Source organism: Schistocerca serialis, chromosome 12 (assembly GCF_023864345.2).
Source record: "Schistocerca serialis cubense isolate TAMUIC-IGC-003099 chromosome 12, iqSchSeri2.2, whole genome shotgun sequence".
Lineage (NCBI taxonomy): Eukaryota > Metazoa > Arthropoda > Insecta > Orthoptera > Acrididae > Schistocerca > Schistocerca serialis.
Genome location: NC_064649.1, coordinates 45316268 through 45325716, shown reverse-complemented (window position 1 = coordinate 45325716; position 9449 = coordinate 45316268). Strand labels below are relative to the sequence as shown.

Genomic DNA, 9449 nt, shown 5'->3' with positions numbered 1-9449 from the left:
CCTTTGTGCGCGAACTACATTACGCGAGGATTCTATCAATGCATCTCAGTCTGATATCTGTCTTACCCAGGATTCGTTTTATGTTCCGGTTTAAATCGCTCCTTACGCATTCTCGCTGGTATTTTATGGATGAGACTACTTTGAGTGATTATTCTGCACTCTTGTGATGGTAGTGTGTGTGAGTGTGTGTGTGTGTGTGTGTGTGTGTGTGTGTGTGTGTGTGTGTGTGTGTGTGTGCGTGTGGGTGTGCGTGTGTGTGTGTGAATTCGTAAGGGACCAAACTGCTGAGGTCATCGGTCCCTAGATTTACACACTACGTTACTAACTTACGCTAAGAACAACACACACACCACACTGGCAGAAGTAAAGCTGTGACGACGGGGGGTGAGTCGTGCTTGGGTAGCTCAGTTGGTAGAGCACTTGCCCGCGAAAGGCAAAGGTCCCGAGTTCGAGTCTCGGCCCGGCACACAGTTTTAATCTGCCAGGAAGTGTCATATCAGCGAACACTCCGCTGCAGAGTGAAAATCTCATTCTGGAAACACACCCATGCCAGAGGGAGGACTCGCAGCTCTGGCGTGATGGTTCCGCATGATCCGTGACATAGCGCCTCTAACCACGCGGCAACTCAGCACGCCTGGGTCCTTTGCCTACTGATGCAGAATACGTTACATTTGCTTTATGTTGAGGGCTGACTGCCAAACCCTGAGCAAGCGTCGGTCTTCTGCAGGTCTTAGTGCATTTCGCTACAGTGTTCTAACGTTACGACTTCTCTGTCTATCACAAATATATCATGTACATAACATATACGTAAATCTTCTCTTGCGATTTTTTCGGAATTTGGCAAAATAGTGCACCTTACTACTTGCGTATTACAATGTTTTAATGGCCGACTAAAGGTGTACGAAGTCTGAAGCAAATCTGTGATCCCAATGTCATGGCCTCCTCTTGTGAGTGTGTACTGCACGTAAAAGAAAAATTTGTATCGACTCTGCTGTAGTATTAAGGACCCTCTCCCTAGCATTGCACGAGCAGCTTTTGCGCTTCATATCCAAATGAAACACAGGGACCGTCTCTCGCAAAACGTTGAAGCCGCAGACAAACTTTGGGGGAAACCGCCGGCGCTGAGAAAAAGCAAACGGCCAACTTGGCGCGCGGCCGTCGAAAAGTCGCGCGCGGGCAGTGGACCGAAGATCAAACAGCTGCTCCGCCGCCTGACAGCGGAATTTCAAGCGCTGGCAACGTGGAGCGAGGCCGAAGAATTCCGCCGGTACGAACGACAAACTTAAACAGCGATGTCGCACGAATGAGGAATTACGGTCCCAAACAAGTGAGGCGCGCGCACAGCACTAAGTACATGCCTTTAACGTTACTCAGCTGTCCGCTGCCTCCATTAGGCGCACGATTTACTCCTACTGAAAATCTAGAGCTCTTCACCTGCAGCTGTACTTTTGTGAATCAGTGTAAAATGCGCGCCAAAGAGTACTTTTTAAGCGGTTCCATTCAAATATAGAGGGAGATAAAAATTTCTGCTTGCCCCCACTCAGGGCCACTACGTGCCTAATTATATCTGCACGATGTCTACGGGATAGAAACGCAGGGGTGTCGGGAATATCGGTAGCTTCTGTCCTGAGAGACATCTCTTGCAGTTTTGTTAGTAGACGTGCGGCGTCTAGCTTCGAACGCAGAACTCGCTCTGTTTATCAACGAGGCACAGAAAGAAGTAGGTACAGGCGTACACGCTGGGGTTACGCTCCCTGACCTCCGGAAGACGTTCTGCACTGTCGGCGAATGAACGAAATACGGGCGTACTGGAGTGAAGAGTTTCTATCAGACAGTAAACAGCACGGCATTCTCAACGAATAGAAATCTTCAAATGCAAAGGTAAATTCGGGATTGCCCAAAGAGAGTGTTATAGGACCATTACTTTTCACAATTTACGCGGTATTTTCGTAAGAACCTTCAAAAATATTCTACTGAACAATTTGAGGTAGGGAACCTGGGGTCGGAAAAGCCAGATAGTAGGAATAAAACCACATTACTGTGTACCTATTTATTTACATTAATTACCGTTAACCGGAAATACCATCATAGACACAATGAACATTTTTGCTGTATCTTACGAAATGTGCTGAAAGTGGCGGCCATCAATCTAAATGCAAGCATGACGTAGGCGAACAAGATTCTGATGCACCCTGACAAATATTCCTGGTGTGTCTCGGATCACATCTCAGGCAGGTACAATTCTAGCAACTAATTCCATCTCCGAATCCACTGGCGCTCATACACATGTGACGTTAGACATCCCTATAGGAAATAAACAAGGAGATTCAGGTCATGTGAAATCGCAGGCCATACAATAGGACCTTCCTTCCAGTCCGGCGAGTAAGAAATACAGCACTGATATGGATGCGGAAGAATTCGGAGTAGAAATTAAAATCCATGGATAAGAAATAAAAACTCTGAGGTTCGCTGTTGACATTGTGATTCTCTCAGAGACAGCAAAGGACCTGGGAGAGCATCTGAACAGAATGGACAGTGTCTTGAAAGGAGTATATAAGATGATCATCAACAAAAGCAAAACGAGGATAATGGAATGTAGTCGAATTAAATCGGATGATGCTGAGGGAATTAGGAAATGAGACGCTTTAAGTAGTAAATGAGTTTTGCTACTTGGGGAGCAAAATAACTGATGATGGTCGAAGTAGAGAAGATATCAAATGTAGACTGGCAATGGCAAGGAAAGTGTTTCTGATGAAGAGAAATTTGTTAACATCGAGTATAGATTTACGTGTCAGGAAGTCGTTTCTGAAAGTATTTGTATGGAGTGTAGCCATGTATGGAAGTGAAACATGGACGATAAATAGTTTAGACAACGAGAGAATTGAATCTTATGAAATGTGGTGCTACAGAAGAATGCTGAAGATTAGGTGGATAGATCACATAACTAATGAGGAGGTATTGAATAGAATTGGGGACAAGAGAAATTTATGGCACAACTTGACTGGGAGAAGGGATCGCTTGGTAGGACATATTCTGAGGCATCAACGGAACACCAATTTAGTATTGGAGGGCAGATTGGAGGATAATTATCGTAGAGGGAGACCAAGAGATGCATACACTAAACAGATTCAGAAGGATGTAGGTTGCAATAGGTACTAGAAGATGAAGAAGCTTGCATAGGATAGAATAGCATGGAGAGCTGCATCAAACCAGTCTCTAGACTGAAGACCACAACAACAACAACAACATGGTTGCGGACACCCACACTAAAGTGAGGCGGTGCACCGTCATGTTGTATCCACGTCCTCTGACGAACAACCAAGCGTACGTTCTCCGACAACGCAGGTGGAACTCTTTACACCAACGTCAAATACAGTTGGCCATTCAGTTAGAACATATGGCCGAATGTGATTGTCTCCTACAATTCCAGCCCAGATATTCGCTGCAAAACGTACTTGATGGTGTCACTCTACTACAGCGCGAGGTTTTTCCTCATCGCATACATGGCTGTTCCTGCTGTTCGAAATACCATCACGATGAAATGAGGCCTCGTCAGTAAACAGCACGATTTGGAGGAAATCTTGTCGATTAATTCATTGTTAGAGCAACCACTGACACAATGTGACCCTTGGCGCAAAGTCAGTGACAAGCATCGCATTAACTTGTTGTGGGTGATATGGGTGTAATTGTTGAGCGCAGAGCACTCGCCACACGCTGGTATGTGCAACGCCCACTTCACGTGCAATACGACGAGTACTTGCTGTGGGATCCGGTGCAACAAGTACCAACACCTCCTCTTCAAACTCGGGTGTGCGAGTGGTCCTCATGTTGCCAGGTCCCCATTTCTTCTTTCCCATGAACCAGTTTCCCGCATTCGCCGATCGAGAGAAATAAACACACGTCGTGACGTATGATGTCTGTTAGGAATTCGCTCCCTGTGCAGCCTTTCAGCAGCGAGAGCATTGCAAAGTACTTCCTATACACAAGGTGCATGACATTGAGTTTAGCGAAACTGTACAGCTATGCTCCTACGTGTTGCACTGTACGTTTCCGAATAATCCGGAATAATGAATGGGTCTGTCGTCCATTCATGGTACCTTCTGTCAGGGGACAATGTCAATACGATACAGCTGATCCGCCTTATGGGCAAGTAAACAAAACCCTGCGTCCTGACATGCTTGTCATCATGGTCGTCCTCCTTGTAAAGAACGTATACGTAAATAAACAGAACAGTACGCGTAAACTTGTACGCATGTTAGTTGTAAAAAAGCTGGGAAACAGTAACGCTAGATAAAGCGATAGGTAACTTCCATATCTTCTAAAGCTGACTCCTCCGACCACAGGTTCCCTACCTCAAATTGTTCAGTGGAACATTCTCTATGTCCTATCTCATTTTGCACGCTCTTACGGTAACTGGACAGCAACAACACGAGAAGGAAAATACACCGACCAGAGCAGGTAACCGGAACGTTATCGGCCACAAGGCAGAAGATGCCGCTGGTCAACTTCAGTAACAGGGAATAAATTAAGTTAAACTCCACAGGAAGACGGCTGGAATCTTAGCCGACTTGGATACACACACGTTGTTGCTCGTGGGAATGTCCCAAAAGCGACAACTAGGATCAGCCGAAGAAATGTAAGCAGTTGAGGCTCGATAGTAGGTTAAGTGAGGAGTCAACTTTCATGTCCAAGATCGGTGGGCGACGAAATTCATAGCACTCGCTAGCAGCACCTCACACTCCAACAGCGCGTGCAGACCACCAGCGGCCCCAGCCAGAGTACGCACGACAGAGGCTTCCTCGCTGCTCCACGCCAACCGACCGACTGCACAGGCCCGGAAACGGTGAAACGATCAAACATACGTCGGACGATGAGACGACCAACCGAACTACCAATCAACGGTCGTTCCCGCTGCAGTCTCCCCCCGTCGGACAGGTCATGTGTGTCGCCAGCGGTCGGCGAGTACTGGCTGTCTGCACCTCACCGCCGCTTCGTCCCCGACTTCACTGCTGCTGCGTCCCAATTGCACTGCTGGTCCGTCTCCAACTGACTAGTCAGACACACGACGACCCGGAAATACTATCGGTCGCTATAGAGATGTTAGGTCAGTGCACTTATCGATAAGCGCTGCTGCTGCCGCTCACGGGCAAGTAAGGCAGAAAGTTAGTGACGCCAGTAAATGGAATAAGAAAACGAGGCGGCAGTACTGTAATAGAAGATGACAAACAATAAATGGCATCAACACGAGCCGTGCACGGCTCAGTAATAAAATAACTTAAATTATACTAGTGTTGGTGAAGATTATTGACGTTGACAAGTACTTACCAGCCGATGTCCCCTGACCGTGATTGACGTTCAGAGATTTGCAGGAAATGTTCAGAGTTTCTAAGGGAAAACACATCTCGTTGACAATTTGAAAAATTTCTCTTTCTTCCGATAGTATAAAATGGTTCACATGGCTCTGAGCACTGTGGGACTCAACTGCTGAGGTCATTATTCCCCTAGAACTTAGAACTAGTTAAACCTAACTAACCTAAGGACATCACACACATCCATGCCCGAGGCAGGATTCGAACCTGCGACCGTAGCCGTCTCGCGGTTCCAGACAGCAGCGCCAGAACCGCGCGGCCACTTCGGCCGGCCCGATAGTATAGATTAAAAATTAAGTTACGGCGGGAGTCGAACCGTAGCATCATACACGTTCATCATATGCAGCTCGAACGTTCACCACTTGACTACCATGAACTCTAACATCAGCCACCTACTCAAAGATGCATAAGCCACATAATGGACGCGTAAAACTTGTCTTGCGATTTTCTTGGAATTGCCTATATAGTGTCCCTTACTACTTGCACATTACACTGTATTAATGGCCTACTAAAGCTGTACGGAGTGTGAAGTAAACCTGTGATCCCAACGTCGTGGTCTGCTCTCATCCGAATGCAATGGAAATGGGGTAAATATGCATGTACAGACAAACAAATGACTTCAGTTTAAGAAAAATCGGATGATTTATTCAAGAGAGAGACGTTCACAGATTGAGCAAGGGAATAACGTGTTGGACACCTCTGGCCCTTACGCTTTTACGACTTCCTTTGTACGCTGTGTGGTTCTCTAGAGGCTACAGCGCGAAGAACAGATGCCGTTCATGAACAGAGAATTCAGATATTAATTTATTCTACGCCTAATACCAAACGGTAAAAGTAATACACGACTTCGTTGCTGAAGTTGCAGAGCCAGTTCCTAACAGCAGATTTGAATGTAGAAATATACATGGTGGTCCATTGATCGTGACCGGGCGAAATATCTCACGAAATAAGCGTCAAACGAACAAGCTACAAAGAACGAAACTTGTCTAGCTTGAAGGGGGTGTAAGTAGGCTGTTTATGTTTTCTCTATGTAAGTAGGCTGTTTATGTTTTCTTATTGGCAACGTTACGTAGCGCTCAATATGAAAATCACTGGCTGTGCTGTGTGCAGTCTGTGGCTAGTTTGCATTGTTGTCTGCCATTGTAGTGTTGGGCAGCGGCAGCTGGATGTGAACAGCGCGTAGCGTTGCGCAGTTGGAGGTGAGCCGCCAGCAGTGGTGGATGTGGGGAGAGAGATGGCGGAGATTTGTAATTTGTCATGAACTGATATATATATTATGACTTGTGATGATATTAAGGTAAATACATTGTTTGTCCTCTATTAATATCTTTCATTTGCTAACTATCCCTATCAGTAGTTAGTGCCTTCCATAGTTTGAATCTTTTATTTAGCTGGCAGTAGTGGCGCTCGCTGTATTGCAGTAGCTTGAGCAGCGAAGATTTTTGTGAGGTAAGTGATTTGTGAAAGGTATAGTTTAATGTTAGTCAGGGCCATTCTTTTGCAGGGATCTTTGATAGTCAGATTGCGTTGCGCTAAAAATATTTTGTGTCAGTTTAAGGACAGTCGTGTATAATTGTTAAAAAGGGGACGTTGCATATGGCGACCCTGCCAGGATACGAACCTGGAATCTTCTGATATTTCTTGTAGTTTGTGTAATTGGTGTAGCTATTGTTTATTGGTAGCGCGTAATCATAGAGAGAATTTCCTTTGTAGTTGTAGTTTTTCATTGTTGTACAGTAAAACAGTTGTGGCATGCATGTAGATTTGCACCAAGTATTTCGCAGCTGCGCTTGAATTAACTAGATATTATTTTCAGTGCTATGTTAATGTGTTCTCTTATTTTTGATCTTCAAATTGTGTTTTTCTGTGTTGTCGTGTGAAATACTGTGACAATAATGGCGTGTGAAAAACGTAATACTAGGCTCCAAAGTAAACTGAGAAATGACAGTGAAAATGAAAGCAGTGTGTTAGCGCCACCGAGTAATGAATTAACTGATGTTCAAAGTAGTAATTTGGTAATCGTGCATAGGGAAATGGAGCGGGCGGCAAACAATGGCGTGGACAGTGAAACAATTAGTGAAGAGGGACGCATTATCGATCGATCGGTCGGCAACAGCTTGCCTCAGGAATCGGGAATGACAGGACACAATTTTGCGAATACTGTACTCAGGTTTTGGGTTCTCGCCGTTTTCTCAAATAAGTCAAGACACATTTTCTGCATGTCAAAATGTCAATGTTGCCGGTGCAAATTCACTGCCGAAAAGCACTGAGGAACATGTTTCACACACCAGTGCATTGTTATTACAGTTAATGCAACAAATGGGACAAAAGCTTGAAAAGTTAGACACAATGGAACAACATCAGAGACAAACACAGCAACAGTTAGACACAATGGAACAAAATCAGAGACAAACACAGCAAAAGCTTCAAAAGTTAGATACAGTCGAACAAAATCTTAAAAAGTTAGACACAATGGAACAAAATCTTCAAAAGTTAGACACCACACTTGAACGAACACGTGAAGATTTAACTACTGAGTTACATAACATTGAATCGAAATGTCAAAAAGTCTGTAATGACGTAAAAACACAAATTTGTGAGCATTTTCAACCTATTTTTTCGCGGCATGAAAATGCATTACAGAATCACGAAGCAGCCATAAAAGAACTGCAAACCATTGTTCATGAAAATCATGAGACCTTGTGGGCTAAAATTGACTCAGTTGCATCTACCGATTCGGTTACGCAACTTGCAAAAACTCAGGAAAACTTAAAGGACACAGTAGATTCGATTTCAGCACAAATGGACACTCTGAAACTTGGTTCAGAAAAACACACTGAGGAAATGTGTTCACTATCGGAGAAAGTAGCCGAACTTTCGGATCAGGTCACTAACTTATCTACAAAGGTAGATGATGATCTGAATGACACAAGACCTGTAGCCTTTACTGACACAGAAGAGTATGAACAAATTAGAAAATTCAAACAGAATCAAAATCAAATCAATACCCAGTACAAAAGAGAAATCCGGGAAGTACAAGATCAGCTGACACAGGTAGTACAAGAATTACGTATTTCAGAGGACACTCGCGCCCCAATACGGGAAGAGGGACATACAAATACGGAACAGACACAAAATAACAACACAGGGCACTTCGGAAATTGTGAAAGAAGTTGGCAAGGTACGCCGAATTTTGAGATGGAACCGCCGAAACGACGTAACAATGACCGACATGCGACTTGCCGACATGATGATTTTGACTATAAGCTGTTCATTACTACACGTAAATTCAAAACATTTAAGAATTCTGGCAACGACATTCATCCACAAGCATGGCTCCATCAATTCTCTCATTGTTTTCCTCCCAACTGGTCGTTAGAACACAGATTAGAATTCATGTGTGGCTATTTAGAGAATGAACCAGCTGTAAGAATGCGATCGGTCATTCACGATTGCCACAGTGAGGGAGAATTTTACCATGCCTTCCTCTCAGCATATTGGTCTCAAGCCACACAAGACCGTGTAAAACATAGCATCATGATGATGAAACACTTTGAACAATCTGAATTTTCCAGTCTTGCCAAATATTTTGAAGACATGTTGCATAAGAATCAATATCTTTCAAACCCATACAGCCCCTCAGAACTCATCCGCATTTGCTTACTCAAATTGCCTGAACATTTACGGCATATTATTTTAGCAGGACGTTGCAAAGACGACATTGAAGCCTTTCAGGGACTGTTACAAGAACTGGAAAGTGACACTGACAATCGCGGAACGCAGGAGCACAACAATTGCAGATCACATCCGTCGCAATTCCGCGATGAAAGAAGTAATAATTTGACACGACAAGGCTATTATCACAACACAAATCGTGACCAAAACAGACACCACCCGTATGACAACCGTTGGCAGAGTAGTAATAACTACAGGGAAAGATCACCTCTCCGTGGTAATGACTATCACAGAGACAATAAGAGAAACAGACAATATGGGAACCAAAATAAATACTATCAAGGGAGACAGAATAACTTTAGACGCAATGGACCAGCGCGCAGTTACGATTCAGGGAGAAATTCT

The 9449-nt window shown here is 44.3% G+C and overlaps 1 non-coding gene across 1 annotated transcript; it reads left to right on the top strand.

The window, feature by feature from the left end:
* Positions 1-392: 392 nt before the first annotated feature.
* Trnas-cga (transfer RNA serine (anticodon CGA)) lies at positions 393-467 on the top strand. The gene has a single exon. It is a non-coding gene; the product is annotated as a tRNA-Ser (tRNA).
* The last annotated feature ends 8982 nt before the right edge of the window (positions 468-9449 follow it).